The following is a 22,410-nucleotide window of genomic DNA, read 5'->3' on the forward strand; positions in this document are numbered from 1 at the left end:
GACTGGCATCTGGTATGTTGTTATTGCTTTGAAAAGCAACGATCGAAACTTGATAGTTACACATTTGTGCAACAAAACTGACTGGAGTTTCAACTCTTTGCCCTTGTGAATTCAAATCAAATCTAGTATATATTTATAGCTAAGAAGTATTTAATACTATAAAAAGTCTGTGTTTTAAGGCTGCAAAAAATGTCAGTTTCCCTTTTGAAAATTGGTCACATTCAATCAGAACAGTCAGAATAATTTTCTAGGAGAAAGTAAGTCATTCTCTTTGAAGTTAAATAAATTGTTTTGGATCTACTTTTTTTTTTTTTTTTTTTGCCAAGGGGAAAAAAATTGGTTTTGAGTTATTTTTGAAACAGTAACCCACACACATTTTTTTTTATTTTATTACTATTATTTCAATAGCTAAAAAAAAAAAAAAAGTTTTCTCAATCCCACAACTGTTGGTTTATTCTCTGGACCATTTAACAGGAGATCTTCCCCAAGATATATGTAGAAAATTATGCCATTCCTACACAAGGCATATGCAAAAGCCTGAACGGCCTCCAATGTTGAGAAGCCTGCTTTCATCTGACATCCAGCTTTGCCTGGCGTTACTCTTGCCTGCCACCTGCAGTGTTTTGCCGCTGCAGCTTCTGAAGTATTTGTCTCATTTCAGAGGGCTGGTGCTCCGCATAGCCTCATGCAAGATTTATTTTTGTCGTAGTCATCAAGGCTAAGGTTAAATAAGGTCACGGGTTTTTTGTTTATTTGTTTCCCAGCAGCTTCTTTCTAAAAACCTTTTTGTCATGTTTGTTTATCATAAATGTATTATCAATGAGGCCATGTTTGCCTAGCTGTAAAATTTGGGCATGCACTTAAATATATTATACATACATATCTATGCACATATATTTGAGGGAGAGCCACTTTGGATACTCTTTACAGCGTTCTGCCAGGTTTTTCTGGCCATATGAAGACACATCCTTTTTCAAGGCTTGGAAAAGATAGTCAACGGCAGACAGTATATATAGTCAGTGATATCAGAGCAAAATAAAAAGAAATCCAAGAATCAATCTCTGGGGAACTATAACAGCTGTCACAGAATGGTTGCAAATAGGTAAAACCTACACTGGAAAAAAGATATAGGGATTATTTTTTCAAGGTATGCAAGAAGATTCCATACAACGTAAATCTGCTCTGAGAGAACTTGCAAAGATTAACTTTTTTTGAATATATGGTAGGTAATAGGGGCTTTTTCTGGCATATAAAACCATAAAAAAAATAGTTTTCAAACAAACCCTAAACTGTAAAATTGTCTTCTTTCACATACATATATGTTTATGCCTATGCTTTTACCACAACTCAAAGAATGATTAATTAGCAGAGCACACCCTGTGAGAAAGAAAAGAAACTGTTAGGCAAATACAAGATTCATTCAGGCTCAGCCCTAGTCACAGTCTTGAGATCCACTACAACATTAAAATTATTCTCTACATCTGAGATTTAGTGAGTTTAGATATTTTAACTTGGAACAGAGAAGAGATAGAGGAAGAAAACAGACAACTTGACATAGAAGACACTATGCTGACTTAAATTACACTTTTAAAATTCTGCCAGATTCTGTGCTTTCCAGTCTAACCTATTAAATAATTTCTACTAAGAATCAAATTTATTCATAAATAGTTCCAGAGCGCAAAATGTCTCATTCAAAAAGGTGTGATTCTCTTGAAAAGTCTGCTTTTAAAAAAATCATTTATATTTTCTTATGGAAGCATTCAAAATGTTTTAACCATTAAAGCAGGCATCTGAAAAGAAATCCAGTTTGGGTTTAGAGATATGAGGATATTGGTTTAGTTAAGTTCCAGGTTTTGCATGTTTTCATGACATTATGCATGACACTACACAACCATAATATTCTGTTATGGTGTCATAACAGAAAAAAATCAGAGCAACCTGGTAACAGATCGGCAGGAACATAGGAAATGAAAAGACTTTGCAGCATACATACATAAGTAACATATATTGGAAATTGAAAATGGAGTCCTAGAATTTGCTTGAAAACAGGAATAAACATTACATAGATGTCTCAGTCCAATGTATAGGTATAGAACTTCCAAAGAAGGCAAGCTAGGAAAAGCAGAGATTTTCAGTTTAGTATTAATGTGTCTTTAGTACCAGATAGTTAAACTGGACAGAGCAGCAAGATGGAGCTAAAGGGAAATATTTTTAAGAGGAAATTTGAAGTGATTCATTCTTTGAGCAATAACAGAAATGAAAGTCACAGTGACCTGATGCCTGGAGACTAAATGCTGCTATCCAAGTTTATCAAGCACAGCATGTGCACATTTTTGAACACTGGAGAACAATAAAGATCTGAAAAAAGCAATATTTAAAAAAAGAGCACAACGCCAAGCACATGCTTGACATTCTCATCTTCTAGTCACAGTTTTGCCTGCAATACAGATACTTATGTTTTTGACAAGTCACCTTTTAGCACCGTGATGGCTGAAATTTAGGGCTTCTGCAGATGGTGAGATAGACAGTGCCTTTGAAAAAACTTACTTTAACTAAATTTCTTAAACTACATCGACCAGCACAACATACACTACTATTACCTGTCCCTTCTGAAGGTGAATGAGGCTATATAAACTAGAAAGACATCTTTCAAGTTTCGCACACTACCTTGGGACACCTGTTTTGAATACTTATGTGTAAGTTTCATAAAGTTGGCCTACTAATAAGTAAATAAAGAGGCAATCTGTTCCCTCCCAACAGTATAAATTTCAATTTGACATTTCTGTCTGTTATGTTTTGGATTATTAATTCTCTCTTTCTCTAGGCTGCAAAATCGGACATGTGGCTACCTGGTTGAAGTACATAAATAACACCCGGAGCAAATGCTGCAAACAGTACTGAAACAGTCTTGGATGTTTGAGGTATAAAAGTCTGCTGCAATGTCTGGATTTAAGTTTTAGATTAGCTTCAGTAAAGATAGTATCATAGAGCAGGCTGTTTGCTGCAAAAAAGAATAGCTAGAATCTGAAAATGTAAGAAATTACACTGACTTGTAGGCTGAAACAAACTTCAAGGGACTATCTAACTAGTATAGCACAGTCGTGGGAAGGAAAGTCACTTTGTAGTCCTGCTTGGCTGGTTGGGAGGCAAGTTGAACAACTGTATGTGTATATTTATTTTTAGAGACACATATTGGGTGAAATCAGTGCCAAATGGAAGCTCACAGAAATTTGTAAGTAATGATGTGTGTTACTAATTTTACTGTGTGCTTCTTTCAATATTGTTTCTGTTTAGTAGGGTTGTATAAAGTCACAAGATGTTACAAAACTATTTTGAACTTAGTACATCAGGCTGTTCAGGAAAGATAATAGCTAGATCAAAAAAAAAAAAGTGAAAGTTTAAAATCAAAGTTGAACAACTTCTAGTATAATGGTGAGCATAATGGCAAGCCACCAGAGCACTCTGGGTCCAAGTGCTAAGGAAGCAACCAGAGCTTACCACACATTCTCTATAAATTGAATGGTAGGATAATAAGAGGCTCTGTGATTGCAATTGTGCATATTTGGACTATGATATAGATAATTTTTTCCTTGTTTTTTTTTGTAGAGCATAATAAATATTCTTTCAAATATTTCTGAAATTCAGTCCCTCTCTGTCCTCTCAAAGTCATACAGCAAACCATTTACCACCCTTCTCCTCCACCTTTGCCATACCTATGTCACTGCCTCTCCCACCTTGCTTACAGAGCCAGCCAGATCTGCAGGACATTTTACTTGATAGCAGTGAGACTCAGTGTACGCCATCCATTCTTAAATTAATAAGAAAAATTAATTAGCTTTGGCTCAAGACAGCAATGTCTCTGAAGGTATCAGAACTTCACAGAACTGGAGTGTTCTGAAATACTCTAGAGGAGCAATAAACCTATCTGGAAATACTATAGAGGAGCAATAAACCACGCTGAGCAATTTTCTGAGTTTCCTCAGACACTGTTAATATTGTGGGGGAAGGTGGAAGGGGATGAAATTGCATCTCTGTTTCTAAGCTGCTTTCATGGTGTCCTGAGACTACTGTGACTGTTTGGTTCCAGGATACCCGTTTCTCAGTAAGAAATTGATGTATTTCTCTCTCAACACGTTTGACAGGCATGTACACTTATATAGAACAAAGGCCCTGGAGAGATTAAGAAGTCAGGAAACATGGACTACTAGGGAAATCAAGTACATTTCCATCCTCTGTGTTAACTAGATCCCTACCACTTTAAATAAGTAAACAAACAAACAAGCTCTCCCACTTTTCCAAAGCACTGAAAATAGCAATCAGGTCATTTTTCCCAATTCCAAGAATGCTGAGGTTTCTGAAGTAATTCACAAGTAAGCCCTCCCTCTGTCCCTACAGAGTATAGTTCTTTCAACGCAACAGCAAAAGACAACACGGTACACCTTTATCAGGCTGGGAAGCTTCCAAGTCTTTCCAAAACCATTGTGTGATTCATTTTTATGAAAACCTCATTATGGAAACTGAAGCCAGGCTACCTTCTTTTACTGATGGCTCAGGGAAGAGAAAAGAATAGCAAAATTGGTGCTTTGCTATCTCCCCACACAACTCTAGTCAAGTTCACTTACTGGTGTCTGGTTCTTCCACTACCGGTAACATTCACTACAATCTCTGAACCAGCCTGTGCAAATCCAAGCCCCTTGCTTCAGTCACCAGTGATAATGCAATCCATGAGACAAAATGCAGGAGTCTTGTGGTGGTCTTGCCTGCCTCTGACTGCCCTACTTTGGATTTCCAGAAACTCTTCTTTCTGCCATGCTCAATTCAGAACAGCACAGTGTGGCTGCTGTTCTCACTAGCCAGAAGAGAGGGAGGTCTAAGAAGGCTGCATGTGGCACTGTGCAAACATTGACTGTTATATTTACAGCCTAATTAGAAAGAGGAAGAGAGCATCACTCACTAAAATGAAATTACAGTCTTTCCACCTGTGCAAGTGCCTACTGCCCAGGGTATGCTCCACTGCATGAATCACATTTTGCCCTTCCTTTTTTTGCTGCTAACAACTCTGATTAAAATCCCTTTCTAGTTCTTCACTCTTCCTCCAAATCAAAGTCATCACATAATAACCTACGCAAATGATACCACCACAATGTTGCTATTTTTTCTTCAAAGTTATTTGCCCATTTCATTCCAAGTAGTTTCACAGTAATGGAAATGCCATTCAGAGATGAATAACTTAATCATTTCTCTTAATGGCCTTCCCTATCTCTTCTGCTTGATTTGGTGTCTTTGCTGGCTCAGTATCTGTTTAACTGGTATTTCTGGAAGCTTATGTTCTAAAATATTTGTACAGTGGCTAGGCAAACTTATGAATATGCTCTTATAATTGCTTTCATTTTAACAGGAGCACTGCAAAGAAGATGCTGGTTTAAGTCATTACAGCCTGTCAACAAAGATCAGTTAGCTTTGACTCTTCAGGTAATTACCCAACTTGAATAACTATAATGTAAAATATATAGAGAAATAAATGGAATTAACAGCACAGTGCAGTTACTGATTTTCTCTAGGTCTATACCAATAAGTATACAAAACAATGAGATTAGTTTATTTGAAAGAAGACTGTCCAATTGCATTGTTTAAAATATAGTAAGCATATTGCAAGTTATTGGACAGCCTCATCTAAATCACATTAAGCCTTTATATAGAATCATTATTATGTTGGAATTTCGTCTTCCCTAAAGAGGACTAACTGGCATAATATATCTATTAGTTGCATACGCATCTGTGTTATGCACACAGTAGATTTTAGAAATCCAAAGCAAGCAGAGATCAACTGCATTTGGTGTCAGACTTCTAACACATCAACATTATTCAATGCAAGTAGTCACACAACAGTCAGCAGCTAATTCCAGAAACTTTTAAGGGGACAGTTCATCATGTCTTAACTTTCCATGCAAATATAGTAATTCATCGCCAGCTAATATGCAATTCAACAACACAAATATGTATATCTATACAAATATATATATATATACACACACACACACACACATAAACTTAATAGCAATGTTTAAGGTATCTCTGTGAATCCTGTCATTTTCTTGTGACCTCTCCATCACATAAGCATCATAGTTATCAGGTGATAATTTATCTTACAAACTGCTCTGCATGTTGCCTATCCCTTGGTCAAGCCAGCTAATTTGGATACCCTGTCTTGCTTCCTTCTGGAGTCTGTAGAAACTGTAACTCTAGAATACGTGACTGTCTGACATGACAACCTCATTCAATCCCACAGCCACCTCTCAAGACTCTCGTGCTGTTTACAGCTTTTGTTTTCTATTGCCAGTACTTCCAGTTTTATTGTTATTGAGCATAGCTCCAAGGATCTCAAAGCATACTGTTTTGGTTAGATTTGCCTTAATTGCCTCCATATGCATTCACAACTGTATGTGACTGAGAAAACGTGGGTTTGTTGCTGTTTTGGTTTGATTTTTTTGTTTGTTTGTTGGTTGCTTTATTTTTGTGTTTTTTAATTATGGAGAGGTTTTTTTTAGTTGTTTTCAATTCCCTGAACAAAATGTCAATGGTAACGAACCACAGTTCACTGTCTCCATTATGTAATTTAGTCAAACGAAGAGAGCACATTCTGAACCTACACAACATTCCAGTAGGCACTCTGCTGTTCTGCCTTTCCTCTTCCACCAAGTCACAGAATCATCTAGGTTGGAAGAGACCTCCAAGATCACTGAGTCCAACCTCTGACCTAACACTAACAAGTCCTCCACTAAACCACATCACTAAGCTCTACATCTAAACTTCTTTTAAAGACCTCCAGGGATGGTGACTCAACCACTTCCCTGGGCAGCCCACTCCAATGCCTAACGACCCTTTCAGTAAAGAAGTTCTTCCTAATATCCAACCTAAACCTCCCCTGGCACAACTTTAGCCTTTAACCCTCTTGTCCTATCACCAGGTACATGGGAGAATAGACCAATCCCCACCTTGCTACAGCCTCCTTTAAGGTACCTATAGAGAGCGGTAAGGTCTCCCCTGAGCCTCCTCTTCTCCAGGCTGAACAATCCCAGCTCCCTCAGCTGCTCCTCGTAAGACTTGTTCTCCAGACCCCTCACCAGCTTCATTGCTCTTCTCTGGGCTCGCTCGAGCACCTCGATGTCCTTCTTGTAGCGAGGGGCCCAAAACTGAACACAGTACTTGAGGTGCGGCCTTACCAGAGCCGAGTACAGGGGCACAATCACTTCCCTAGACCTGCTGGCCATGCTGTTTCTTATACAAGCCAGGATACTGTTGGCCTTCTTGGCCACCTGAGTACACTGCTGGCTCATATTCAGCTGACTATCAACCAATACTCCCAGGTCCTTCTCTGCCAGGCAGCTTTCTAACACTCATCTCCCAGCCTGTAGCGCTGCTTGGGGTTGCTGCGTCCCAGGTACAGGACCCGGCACTTGGCCTTGTTGAACTTCATACAGTTGGCCTCAGCCCATCGGTCCAGCCTATCCAGATCCTCCTGCAGATCCTTCCTGCCCTCGAGCAGATCAACACATGCACCTAACTTGGTGTCGTCTGCAAATTTACTGAGGGTGCACTCAATGCCCTCATCCAGATCATTGATAGAGATATTAAAGAGAACTGGCCCCAGTACTGAGCCTTGGGGGACTCCACTAGTGACCGGCCTCCAACTGGATTTGACTCCATTTACCACAACTTTTTGGGCCCGGCTACCCAGGCAATTTTTAACCCAACAAAGTGTACACTGGTACAAGCCATGAGCAGCCAGTTTCTTCAGAAGAATGCTGTGGGAAACGGTGTCAAAAGCCTTACAGAAGTCAAGGTAGATCACATCCACAGCCTTTCCCTCATCCACTAAGCGTGTCACTTTGTCATAGAAGGAGATCAGGTTCATCAAGCAGGACCTGCCTTTCATAAACCCATGCTGACTGGGCCTGATCACCTGGTTGCCCTGCAAGTGCTGCATGATGACACTCAAGATAATCTGCTCCATGAACTTCCCTGGCACTGAGGTCAAACTAACAGACCTATAGTTTCCCTTTTTGTAGATGGGCATCACATTTGCTAGCCGCCAGTCGACTGGGACCTCCCCTGATAGCCAGTACTGCTGATAACTGATGGAAAGCAGCTTGGTCAGCTCTTCCGCCAGTTCTCTCAGTACCCTCAGGTGGATCCCATCCGACCCCATCGACTAGCGTACATCCAAGTGCTGTAGCAGGTCACCAACCATTTCCTCGTGGATTGTGAGGGCCACAATCTACTCCCCATCCCCTCCCACCAGCTCAGGGTACTGGGTATCCAGAGAACAACTGGTCTTGCTGCTAAAGACTGAGGCAAAGAAGGCATTGAGTACCTCAGCCTTTTCCTCACCTCCTGTCCCCCCGCGACCAGTAAAGGATGGAGATTCTTCTTAGTCCTCCTTTTTGTGTTTATGTATTTATAAAAACATTTTTTCTTATCTTTAACAGCAGTAGCTAGATTGAGCTCCAGACGAGCTTTGGCCTTTCTAATTTTGTCCCTGCACGGCCTTACAACGTCCTTATAGTCCTCCTGAGTGGCCCGCCCTCTTTTCCAAAGATCATAAACCCTCTTTTTTTTTTTCCTAAGCTCTAGCCACAGCTCTCTGTTCAGCCAAGCTGGTCTTCTTCCATGCTGGCTTGTCTTTGGGCACATGGGCGACAGACCACTCCTGAGCCTTTAAGATTTCCTTCTTGAAGAGTGCCCAGCCTTCCCGGACTCCTCTGCCCTTCAGGACTGCCTCCCAAGGGACTCTGCCAACAAGTGTCCTGAACAGCTCCAAGTTTGCCCTCTGGAAGTCCAAGATAGCAGTTTTACTGATCCCTCTCTCCTGACTTCACCAAGAATGAAGAACTTCACCATTTCATGGTCACTCTACCCAAGACAGCTCCCAACCACCATATCTCCCACCAGTCCTTCTCTGTTTGTGAACAAGGTCAAGCAGGGCACCTCCCCTGGTAGGCTCACTAACCAACTGCGTCAGGAAGCTGTCTTCCACGCTCTCCAGAAACCTCCTAGACTGCTTCCTCTGAGCTGCATTTTATTTCCAGGACATGTCTGGGAAGTTGAAGTCCCCCACAAGAACCAGTGCTGGCAATTGTGCAACTTCTGCCAGCTGCTTGTACAACGCCTCATCCGTCTCCTCATCCTGGTTCGGCGGTCTATAACAGACCCCCCACCAGGATGCCTGCCTTGTTGGCCTTCCTGCTGATCATAACCCATAGGGACTCAACCTTATCATTCCCAGCCTCGAGTTCCACAACATCAAAACACTAATATAAAGAACCACACCAGCACCCCTTCTGTGCTGCCTGTCCCTTCTGAAGAGCCAATCATTGCAGCACTCCAGTCATGGGAGTGGTCCCACCACGTTTCAGTGATGGCAACCAAGTCATAGCTTGCCTACTGCATGATGGCTTCCATCTTCTCCTGTTTGTTGCCCATGATGCATGTACTAGTGTAGATGCACTTCAGTCGGGCCACTGCCTTCTGCCCCGGCCCTGACATTGTTCCCCCCAGCTCACCTCTAAGGAGCCTTATTTCATCCCCATCCCCCTTCTTACCTAGTTTAAAGCCCTCTCAATGAGCCCTGCCAGCTCCTGGGCTTGGATCCGTTTTCCCCTTTGAGAGAGGTGGGACCTGTCTGCAGCTATCAGGCTGGGTGCCGAGTAAAGCGCCCCATGGTCAAAAAATAAAAACAAAAAATTCTGTGTTGGCACCAGCCTCTGAGCCATGTGTTTATCAGGTGGGCTTTCCGGGTACTCTCTGTACCCCTCCCTGCCACTGTAGGGATGGAGGAAAACACCACCTGTACTCCTGCTCCATCTACTAATCGTCCCAGTTCCCTAAAGTCCCATTTGATAGCCTTCAGGTTTCTATCAGCAATTTCATCGCTGCCAGCCTGGACTATCAATAGAGGAAAGTAATCAGAGGGGCGAACCTGGTTGGGAAGGTTTCTGGGAACGTCCCTGACCCGGGCCCCAGGGAGGCAGCAGACTTCCCTACGGGTAGGGTCAGGCCAACATATAGGGCCCTCTGTTCCCCTGAGAAGGGAGTCGCCTACAATGATCACCCTTCTTTCTTTCTTAGTGGAGGCAGTCTTGAGGCATGGAGTTGACTTCCTTGCCCTAGGCAACTTCCTGGGTAGACTTTCCACCTCATCCTCACCCACCAGTCTCTCAGGCTCCACGGCCTCAAACCTGTTGTGTACTCGCACCTGGAAAGGTGATGCTGGTAGGGAGAAGGGCTCCCTGCGACACCGAACAGGGACCTGTTTCCATTCCTCCTCATCTCCTAGGTCCCCTTCCTCTGCCTGACAGCGACATGGCAAAGGGTCCACCACTGTTTGGGGTGTCTCACCCCGGTGCCTTTCCTTCAGGACTTGCAGGGAGTTGCTCCACCAGTCTATCTCCTGCTCACACTCCCTCATGGCCCTCAACCTCTCCACCTCCTTGAGCTCTGCCACCAGGCTGACCAGGTCATCCACCTGCTCACACACCTCACACACGGTGTCTCTGCCGCCCTCGGATGGCAGCAACAGGCTCAGGCACTCTGTGCATCCAGAGACCTGAACTGCCGCATTTTTGAGCGGGCAGTCAGTCTGGGTCGCCACAGACTTTCTAGAAAGAGCTTTCTGCCTAGTGCAGGCTATGGTGGTTTAGCTATAGGTAGACAGCCGGTAGATGAGCTGTTCTCCTGAGCAGGGAGGGATGCTCTGCCCTCTCCGAGCGCGCAGTGCCCACGCAAACTGCCGCACCATTCCCTATTTGCCCGTCCTGGTCGCCCGCCTGCTCCCTAGGGGCTGCATTTGAAGGGCAGGGAAAGAGACGCTGGTGGCTCCGCCTACGGCTCGTCAGCCTCTCTCACGAGGGCTGCCGGGCCCAGTCGGCTCCCTGGGCTGCCTCAAGTAGCCTCGACGCTGGAAAAAAAAAGGCTTGTTCCTCTCCACGGAAATCTTTAGTAAAAGGCGAAAGATTTATATGATCTGAAGAGAAACTAGAGTCATTCCATATGAACTCATAGATTACATATGCTACACCAGTGCTTCACTGGAACCCCACAGCCACCTGACTGGTGCATGCTCTGATAATACTACAGCTATTTCCCATGAAGGGCCCTATTTTTTGGAAACAACCTGCCAAGCTTTAAAAGCTTCCTCAAGCTGAACTGAAGTTCATTTATCTGAAGAAAGCATATAGCATCTATGATACTTCCCTTATATTTTTCAATCTCAAGGGTCCTTCCAGCATCTCTTTTCGCCTACTATTACCAGATTTAGCAGTCATGAATACATTTTCACATCAATGCATTTTTTGCTTTTTCCTCGCTTCTTTTAAACATTTCTGTCACGTGTTTCTTTTTATCATAGGGAAGCAGCTTCCACTAGCACATTTGTACAGCTATTACTGCCAGAGTACATCAAGCGCTCCAAAACTAGTCACATGTAAGACTATTGACAGACTTATTTTTTTGTTGGATTATAGTGCTTGCAGATATGATAGAAAACAGAACACTGCTTAAACTTTGTCCTGATTATTTTCCAGAGCTTCTACTCTGAATGGGGCTCTTCTTGCCCTCATTTTCCTTCTCAGATTATTTTCTTAGTTTGTTTTATCCCTTTACTCTGTATGGGCCAATAACCACTCAGAGGCTGGCAGAGGGGTTCTAGTTCATTCAGTGTTTGTTTTTAAACACTAGGGACTCTGCTTCAGAAGCCTGTCCAGCTTGATGTCTTTATGATACAGCTCTCAGCCACCTCAGCCTGGTCCACTAGCACCTGTCCCCTGCTATAGCAGGTCTATATGCACTGTTGTACCCAGTAGAAACAGAGTATTAGTACTACTTCTGGTGACTTTTGGATCAGTTTAATCAGACTAACCATCTGGGTCATTTCAGCTCTCTTTCCAAACCTGTAATAATTACAGCTTTTGAGTAGATCATTGACAACCAGCTGCACTGAACTAGAGTTCTCTGAGCGGCTCATAATTAATTCTCTTTAAAATAATTGTCATTTCTGAGTAAATAGCAACCAGGATCAGATGGATGAAAAGAATTCTCCCTTCCACCCCCAACTGCCAGTATTAAAAAAATAAAATAAAATAAAATAAAATTGGATGTATCCTTGGCACATCTTGTTCAGAACAAATAAAGCTGGAACGTCATATACATCATCTATAACAAACGGCATTTGTTTATACAGATCAAAGCTTTCAGAACACGGGACTGTCTTGCTCTCCAGTAAAAGCTATCTCCAGCAAATAAATTAGCACTGGGTAATTTAATCTATGTTTAGTCAAGTAACACGAGGTCTTCTTACAGAGAGGAGGAGAGCCAGAAGGAAAGGTACTCTGAAGGTAATGGACTCTCAAACAGGCAGATTTCAAGACATCTCTGGCTCACATCTTGCAGCATGCTGCTAGCTGAGAAAAATAACAATAATAATAATAATAAAACAAGAATACTAATCAGCCCTTAAGGCAGTCAACAAGCCCCTTCCCTGTTAGCTCCCAGCCACCCCCTGGAGCAGCACAGCTAGGCCCACCACCCGGGCTGGGGCGGCAGCGGGGTGGCCCTGCAGCACCCTGGCCCAGAGGCACCCACTGCTCCCCAGTCCCAGCCTGCGCCTGGCATTGACATCCCTCTCTTGTGCCCTGTGTGTTAAAATAGTTTGAAGGAGAACACAGATTAGTTCCCTCCCCCAGCCTAACACACATCAATTCAATAATAAAAGGTTGTGAGCATATATACATGAGCCAGATGCCCCCCTGCCCCATAAAACAGTGGGGAAGTCTGCAGCTTCTCCCCCTCACCCTGCTACCTCAGAGGCGTCTGAGGCGCCACAGCAAAGCCCCCTTCCCTGGTCCTCCTTTCCTGAAGATACATTGCCACCTAGCAACGGCAAAATGTAATCTGCAGCTCACAGGCTGCCAGCTAAGACTCGAGAAGGTGCTTTACACAAAACAAACACACTAACACAAAAGTTGTCCAGTTCCTTTCTTGATTTCCTCCCTGTGCTGCTCGCTGCGCGATGCCCTCCAGTCACTCCCTGCAGCAAGGTGGTGCCAGGGGTGGCTTCAGGGTGACATCCACCTTGCGCTGAAGGGAGGGCACTGGGGTGTTTGCAGCCCGTCTGTCTGCAGTACTTAAAGCCAGGATGGTGCAAAGCCACAGACTTGTCTGGGAAATGGGATGAAAGAAGCAGCAGGAACACAGCAGGTTAAAAGAGGCAAAAGTGATTCAGTATCTTAAAAGATGTCTTTGACATGGGAGTAGGAATACTTATGTTGTTTGTACACTTCCAGACCAAAAAGTTTTAAAGTTTCCTACCCAGGTTATTTTTTTTATCCTGTGAGTGTTTTTCCACCCCACATTTCACATTTATTTTTTAATAGGAAATGAGACTTTGGGGTAGACAGTACCAAACATGATACTGCCCAGGGTAACTTGGGTTTAAATGCTAAAAGTGCTACAAGTTTTCAGCACCAAAATATGGATGTCATCAGTAATGGTGGCCTCTCTTATTACAACACAACACGAGATAAGGGAATGAAGTGTAACTCATTGAATCAACTGTATTTCTTCATAAAGCCCACTGAAATTGTTTGGATGTCTTCCATGGGGACACCAACCCAGTAAGTTACTCTACAGTACTTAAAAAGAAAGAAAACAAACAAACAAACAAACAAAAAACATGCAGTTATTTTAATCAATAGCATCCGCTGTTAGCAAGGCACCTGCATGTCCTAGAACAAAGGAATGTGAATGCATTCATGAGGAGGCTAGCACATCTCGCAGCCAGCTTCTGAGACTGAAGTTAACAAATTCATCTGTGAACCTGAGCAAAACTGAAGTCAAAAGCACCTCTCATTGATTTAGTGCACAATACTGCAAATTGACACTAGATATTGTTTGCTCTATAAACCGCCTTACAATAATATGCACTCTTACGGAGACCTTATACAACTGAAAATTCCAGACTGCAAATATTTATTTCAATGTCTCTGAAATGAATTGGAAAAAGTGGTTCTATTTGGAATTGCACTGCAGCTTCGTTGCCCTCTCTAATATATTTCTAGAAAGTATGACACTGAGCTAAAAATACAATACCTTCAAATTACAGCTGTGTTTTTGCACCAAAACTGAAGATAAAGTCATCTCTTACAAACGTAGAGACAGTTATTTCATACTACACACAAATCCATTACAGGTTGTACGTCGGGCTTTTCTTTTTGTAATACTGTCTCACATTTCAGTACCACTTCATAGTTCATTAAATGGCCCAGAAAGCCAGAGTAAAATGTATTAATATGTTTAAGATTATTGCATGTTCATATGCAGTTGGAAATGTGTAGCTATTCCAAAGAGAGCAATATAAGATAAATAACTGTGAGGTTAAACACATCTACCAGTTTAAAAGGTAGCAGTGCTGATAGACAAACCTCAGTGGTACAAACCATCATAGCCATATCATTGCTTGAGGTTAAATTAATTCTTGCTGAATGTGATGCTTCATTTAGCAGTCCTTCCACAGCAGTTTTCAAATTATCTGAGAGAGCCAAGTGCTATTAACATACCACATATAAACCCAAACATACAGCAGGCTTGGCTGTCACAGCGGGGGCAGCTCCCCCACACCTTGGCTGCAGCATTCCCTGGCTCAGTAACTGAACTGGCTTTAATCCATCCCTGTCAACACTGTCCTGACAAAGGTGATGCTCTTTCAGGCAAATGCCCAAATCTGACCTACTTATCTCAAGTCAATCTCAAGTTCGATAAATGTTGCTTATTTCTCCAAAATATGTAGCTATTTGGGATGCCAAAGTCATGAGACTTTGAAGGTTATTTCTTTTGACAGCACCGGCATTTCTTTCCCAGCAGTTATACACAAGGCACATCCACGCTGCACAAAACAAAGCAGTGCCTGCGTCCCTGAACCAGCCCCAGCATCAGAAGCGATACAGCAACATCTACCAAGTATGCTCCCAGACCAATAGCTTTGCAGTGATAGCAAAGTAGCACAGAGACAGCCACCACAACACAGGTGTGACACTTCCAGAAATCAAAGAGGAATTTTGTGTATTCAGACACCAGTTTACTCAGATCTACTTTAACTCTTCCCAAATCCAGTCTGGCTGCAGACATAGCTGCTACGGTAACTGCTCCTTTCTCAGGCAAAACGGAAGACTTATAACCTTTATTCTTACACCTTTCTGGGAGCGTGAGTGAAAACACTGTTTATTTGTCCATGGTAGATAGCTAAACTGGAGATGCAAGCTTTCATGATTATAGGAGGTTGCCTCTATACAACTGACCTGACAATTGTACAGTGCTTCAATGCACATCGAGATAAATTCACACCATCATTTTCATGAAATGTGGAGAACTCTCTGCACCCTAAATCACGCCAAACTTTGTTAGATTTACAGGGTATTTTTTTTTTCCTTTTACAGGTCTTCATACACCTGCCAATGCCAACTTGACTTTCAAACAAAACAGACGTCCTTCTAAGTAGCAACAAAATTATTAGCAATTAACAACTTATGCTTCATTAATATCACTCTGCAGTTTAATAATGTTAAATGTGAATCACAGGGATTCTGTTGTCTTTTCTAGCATGTGCTTAATTGATACCACTTCCCAATATGCTGTTACATTGGGAATAATTGGCTCTAGCAATGTTATGTCTAAACCTCCCCTCTTCCACAAACTTACTATGTTCAAATTCAGCATGCTCTGTCCCATTGTCATAGATTGCTACTGCTGAAAAAATATGTAATACATGGCAATATATATATTTACTAAGCATGAACACTTATTTAGCTGTAACAATCTCTAGTGAGTTTATCTCAACAAAATTAGAACAGTATCACAAGCAAGTGTGTGAGTTATTTGTGGTCTTTTTTTTCTGCCATAAAAAAAATCTACCATCTTGCTGGCAACATTTTTTCTCACAGCACCAAATATGCTATAGAATATCACAACATTTTGTTTGATTTTAATACTTCATTTAGTCTCAAAGCCTTAAGAATTTTTACAATGTCATTATTAGCTGGAGTTTAATATAAGAAAATTCCCACCTTTCAATTAAGAGTTGTCCCAAAATAACCTTTCTGTGGCAGTCACCACAGAGAAGGGAAATATGCTGTCCTTGGCAGGGACGGGCAGTCTGTACAGATGCACGGCTGCCTCATGCCAAACATGCAAGAAGTAACATGTACTTTCAGCATTGCTTGGTACGAAAATACAGTTATAAATACACACCTTCTTATGTTTCCTTAATCACTTTGTGTAATTTCTCAGCTATTGTGTTAACAATCACAGGCTGCATTGTGCCTAAAGACATATGTTTTTGTATTTGTCAGATTATTGGGTACATAATCTAGCTCTGAACCTTGTTCCAGTGACCTTTCATTAATTCCTTTCAACTATCTGTTTTCTCTAAGGCTCGAGTTCCCCCTCACGAATCACATGCCTGCCCCAGAAAAAGAATAACTTCTCTACCTTGGAGAAGGTAAATGTCACTCACACCTTAAACCTTTCTTATTTCCTTCATTTCCTTTTAAGTAACAAACAGGACTTTGTAGCCTCTGTTATTCACAGCTTCTTCTGATGAAGTTTGATTGTTATCTATTGGAAAGGCCTAAAATCAACTGTTGTAAAAATTAAGTTTTTTTTTTTGTAGCCACAACTGCTTACAATTAGAATCAAGTGCTTTCTAACTCTTCCTCCCCTTGTCCACCAAATTCTAGAGCATCTCAGTGACAGCAGAAGTTTTAGCTGCCTCATTTTCCCATCCTAGGGCTTTCCTAGTTTTTCTTCATGTTCCAGCATCATTGAGAGCCTGGTTAGTGGAGATCACCTTCCTTTAGTAATTTTAGAGAAATGATCTCTCTGTGCAGGAAAGGGAAATAAAGAGAAAAATCTGTACAAATCTTTATACACATCTGTAAAAGTACAGCCTACTCCACACCACCAGCCTCGTTGGTGGCACATACAGGGAACAGTCACTACCATGACTGTATTTTCACATTATGTGGGAGAACCAAAATGCATATGCTTACTCTCTACTGATTTTCCAAGCACTGAAAGATTGATAATGACTCCAGGTGTGTTTCAGGTAGGCCCTGGGACCAGAGACTAGCAGCAGCATTTAGGTACAATGATTAATCATTGACTTGCCTACCCACATGCCAACAGAGTATTACTGCTTCCTGTCACATACCTTGAGGTCTGACAGCCAAATTTCACAGCGAATACAGACACATTTGATCTCGTTGTCATCATTTTAACAGCATTTGACAGCAGTCACTACTGTACACACTTTCATCCTTATTTTTCTAGAATTGCAGCATGTTGGACATTTATTTTAGGCATCTGTGGAAGTAAGTGTTATATGCTGTATAGAAACACTGCAGAAAACTTTATCATACTGCAGGGGCATGTATCCTTAACATTGTTGTTTTATGTGAACAACATCTACTAGCCAAGAAGAAACAAAAAAGAATAGTCATATGCCTTTTAAAAATTGTCTTGTGAGCAGAAAATTTACACTGCAGGGCCGTGAGGTCTCTTGTGATATTATTGCTATTTTTGATACTAGATTAAACTTTAATAAAAACATCTCTCAGACATTCATTTTTAGTATAACTAAACCCATAATAGACATATGCCTTCAGTCATATCTACAATTTCCTATTACAATAATGACGTTATTGCAAGTAACACAGAAGATACTATTAATATATTGTAATTGCATCACAGAACATCATTCATGCACAGATCAATTTGCTTGAGTCCAGTAAAAGTATATTTACAGTTAGAATGTCACTAATTTGATGTTAAATGTATATATAAGGTCTCTCTCAAAATAGTCAATGTCTAATTTTCTTGTGGAAACAGCAGAGGCTACTAACTACAGACACTTCTTTCTTGAAAGTACATTTCTCTAGCTCAGGAGGAAGATTTTTTTTTTCTTGAAGGCACTCCTTAAGTTATTTATAAGCTCATATTAGCAGTCATAAGCTCCTGAGGGAAAGGGTCTGTCCAACTTTGCGTATACACTGCTTTGAACCCATGACACTGCATTCATTTGGAAATGGGAGGTACTACTAAATTAGAAAAGAGTATTTGAAAAGGTTCCCCTCTCCCATGCACTATACCTCCCTGACTTCAGCTCCAACTTCAAGCTTCAGGCTACTTACCATAAAGAAATTTCATGTCTTTCCAAGCACTGCAGCCGTTCTCTTATCAGCCATGAAAACATTTTATGGAGTGGCACACCACCTATGCAGCATGGCAGCATGTGGCAGCGTGGCACTGTAGACCACCAGGAGGTACTGTGGACAGATAGGAGAACATTTATAAGGAAAACCTCTTGGTCCTGAGGACCTGCCGTTCACACTAGACATGGTTAGGGTCCGTCTGCTTATTTACTTTGGACTAGCTCTCATCTTCCCCCGTGAACTGAACACCCATCTGTGGCTGGTGACCATCAGGTGGCTCCTGGAGCATTTCTCCCAGTGAGAATCCAGTTCTTTCACTCTGAGGCTGCTTCAGGACAAAAACTGAAGCACGGTATGGGGGAACAGTCAGCAGGTCAACTTTAAAAGCTCACCCCCGTACTCTCTAATACACTAATGTGAACTTAGCACTTGAACACTGAACTCTTCCCCACTCAAATGCATTTATACTTCTGCTGAACTTTTGTTTAAATCAAGAACTTAGCATTAGATCCCCTTTCAGGCAGGCATTGCCATTTTATATATATGTGTTTTTAATAACAACACAAGCTGCAAAGTAATCCATTCTGAATCAGATCTTTTGGATGCTGTCACACAATAAATACTAGATAATAATCATTTGACAGTTCTATGCCAGAGATCCTTTTTCAAAAGAAAAATGTAAGTTAAATTATCGACATTCAATGCTGATTCATGACAGCATAAGGGTACATATACCGTTTTACATTGTAAATGCATTTTCCAGTGGAATGTTATGCTTGGATAACTCAGAAAAATGTGTCACTATATTATGCCTGCATATGCAATCAACCCAGTCTCTGTCTACAGACATGCTAGATCCCTGTAGTCAGTCATTTCTTCCAACGCAGCAAGTCCTGAGCTCTTCAGATCAGCTTGCTCAGTTATCAGAGGCTTCTAGGTCACCTTGGGCACATTTGAGCAGTAAAGCCTGTGGAAACAAGGAACTTGAAATGCTGCAATATCACAGCAACAAAGCTCAGCTAAGGTAGCAATGCCCATTTTATTTTTTGTAGGGAAATTTTCATTCTCTCCTATCCACACGTGCACAAGCCCCAAGATATGTGTGTCCTAGTGGTCTGACCCTGACAGCTTATAGTGACACAAAGGACAAGGGACACCAGATACACTGTCTTCCTCATGTCTCCTGGGTTTTGGGTTGGTAACAGCATGCAGGTCTTGGGTGTGTGCATTAGGAGTTGCAGGGATTTTGACCTTTTGTCTCTCCATTCTCTGTCCTACTTTTTAGAGTCAATAATAGACAGAGCTGGTTTAACCACTAATTTTCATATCTCTCTCTGGGTTTTGTATGGCTCCAGCCTTGCGATCAATAGCTTCAGACAACCGCTCATATTAGCCTAAGTATAGTCCATTTCAGACAGTTTTGTTTTTTTGAAACCCCTACAGTCTGGTTGTCCTGAGGAATTGTGTTCAACATGAGCTGTGACACTGATAAGCTTCTGAATGAATGCCATCAAGGCCTGCCACTCTCATTTCTCCTTCAATCATTCCTCCTGGTACTCCCACACTCACCTGTTTCTTTTCAGATTTTACTCTTATCAGTCTTCACATTTCTCTTTCAGACTTCCAAGGTACTAAAAGTATAATACACACACACACAAAAAAAAGAAAATCCCTATATCCCAGATATTTTCAATGTTCTATTTTAAAGAATAAAATGACCTTTGAAACTTTAGCCTTTTTTTTTAATTTTTTACTAAACTTAAAATATGTAACTGATATGTGACATTTCAGCAGTAGCTGAAGATGTATTTGAACAGAAAATTAGAATTCAGTAGCTGAAATCAAAATTTGATATAGAATATTAGAACAAATATAACAAATTCAGTCAGAAAAGTTTTCTCAACTGCTAGGAAGAATTTCAGGCAAGACTAGGAAAAGGAAGAAAGATGATTATGTCACAGAACAGGCAGTAATCAAGATATTTACTTTGGATGGAATATGCTTAGGACTCAGTTAGTTGCCCCTACCTTGTTTCCGAGGATGGCCCACACATGCTCACCACAGAGCCAGGTACCAGTAACAGATTCCCTTTGGAGTGAGATTTCCTTTTGGAATCTCATTAGGAGACCAGATGGGATGATACCCTATGGCACCTCCAGTAAATGCCCTTGTGAGGACAGCAGAACTGGGCTTCAGGAGCGAGATCGCTTCCAGACCTACATTTAGGATCTCTGTATCTGAAAGTTACTTGTCTTAGCTTACATCACAGAAAGCAGTGGCTTGATCCAGCTGTCTGAATGGGGAGCAGCTCCATGCAATTATTCACTAAACAATAATGTTAGTATCAAATAACCTAATCTCACCAGGAAAGTATTCTGAGTACTGCTCTATCATTATTTTGTAGTAAAACAGCGTAATACATAGAGCTCACCCATGTATAGGATGTGGACCTGTAATACTATCACCTCGTTAGAGAATATAGACCACAGATAATCCAAAAGTATGATATTAGTTTTGACCTAAATGCAGAAGTAGCTAGAGATGGTAGTAGCTGTCATACCATATGTTCCATGTTATCTAAAGTAGTTTACAGGTGTAAGCTTTTTAATACGTGACCTATCCGTGACTAATTATGCACTTGAAGTCTTACAGAAAAGGTAAAGTTTAGACTGCATAAGTGGTAATCGATAAAACAGCGTGTTCCTGACCATGCATCCTTAAAATATAGCTGGATCATAGTATACTTTACATTTGAATTTCTCGTGTACCAGACGAAGTGCTTATGCAAGTAGCTAGTCTGCAGTTACCGCAAGTCACCACTGTGGGGAGACTGTTAACCACCGATAAACTGAAGACAAAGCAGCTGTTAACAGCAGATCAACTAGAGGGAAAATACATATATATGTAAAAAATAAAGCCTAAAAGAAACAAAAACAAAAAAGCTCTCAAAATTTTCATCACATCCCTTTGACACACCATTATGTTTCAAATATTGAAAGTAAAAGCAATCCCCATAACCTTGGAATTATCAAATACAACAGAAAAGAATGAGCCAGAACGGTTACCAAATAAAATTTACCCCAAAAATTCAGACTTGAATTCTAGCTCTGTGTTTACACTACCAGCATTACTAAGCTCCATGTTCTAAGAAGAATGGTTAACACTCTATTAACTAGTCTTAACAGTTAGCTTGTGTGCTGTGGCTCATTTGTGTTGCAGTAAAACAAAGTCTCATTCTGCCTGAAAATATAGATGTTTAAAGATAAAAGACAAGCATCTTAGGGCTGAAGAGAGTTATCTGTAACGTTACGGAAAGCGTGTTAAGATAAATTTGGAACTCATAGGTATACATGGTGCTACATGTGCCTGTAGAGACATAAATAAGCAATTGTTTCTTCACCTTTTGAAAACTCCAGGCCCTAGTGAAGAAGAATACATTTCAGCTGTACACAAACCCAGCCCAAAAGTGTTAAATTCTATTTCACCCTTCCAAGTTCAGGCAACCACTATGTCACGTGTAGTCTGTTCTCACAGCAGCACTTCTGTGAGGTGCTAAAACCAGTCATCTGCCTCTCTCTAGCACAGCTAACTGTAACACCATCTTCCAGTGCAGTCTCCTTTGGTCCAACAGAGGAAAGCACAGATCCTCCACCTGCAACTTAAAGGCACGTAGCTGGCTGTTGTTGCCACAGCTTTCTGCACAGGCTTAGACAGGCACTAAGAACTGCTGCATTTATATCCAACCTCTTTGCAGAAACGTTTTTAATGCCATCTGTAACACACAGGTACCACGACCTCAGGGGGTATGAAGTTGCCTTTGCAACTAGCCTAATAAACACTCACTTCCAGACAGGCACTGTAACGAACCCATCGCCAGGTACCTACAGAGCAGTACCTGCTGAGTCTGCCCGAATGCACATCTTCTAAACTAGGGGCAAAAAGTAGGTGGTATGGCTATTGTACCCTACCGGGCATTGCAGGCCCTAGGCAGACCCTCTCTGCAAACTGTTCAGTAAAGATAAGTAGTACTCATTTGTACTGGTATATTTGGTTAATGTGCCCATTTTGGTGAAAATTGTCATTTCAGGAGGCTGCAATGTCAGGAAGATTAGAAAGTCTGATGGAGATAGAGAGCAATGAACAAGCTTGA

At 41.4% G+C, this 22,410-nt stretch overlaps 1 non-coding gene across 1 annotated transcript; it reads right to left on the reverse strand.

The window, feature by feature from the left end:
- Nucleotides 1-10,973: 10,973 nt before the first annotated feature.
- LOC118252416 (U5 spliceosomal RNA) lies at nucleotides 10,974-11,035 on the reverse strand. Its single transcript, XR_004780132.1, has one exon. It is a non-coding gene; the product is annotated as a U5 spliceosomal RNA (small nuclear RNA).
- Between the last annotated feature and the right edge of the window lie 11,375 nt (nucleotides 11,036-22,410).

The sequence above is a fragment of the Cygnus atratus genome, chromosome 4 (assembly GCF_013377495.2).
Source record: "Cygnus atratus isolate AKBS03 ecotype Queensland, Australia chromosome 4, CAtr_DNAZoo_HiC_assembly, whole genome shotgun sequence".
Taxonomy (NCBI): Eukaryota; Metazoa; Chordata; class Aves; order Anseriformes; family Anatidae; genus Cygnus; species Cygnus atratus.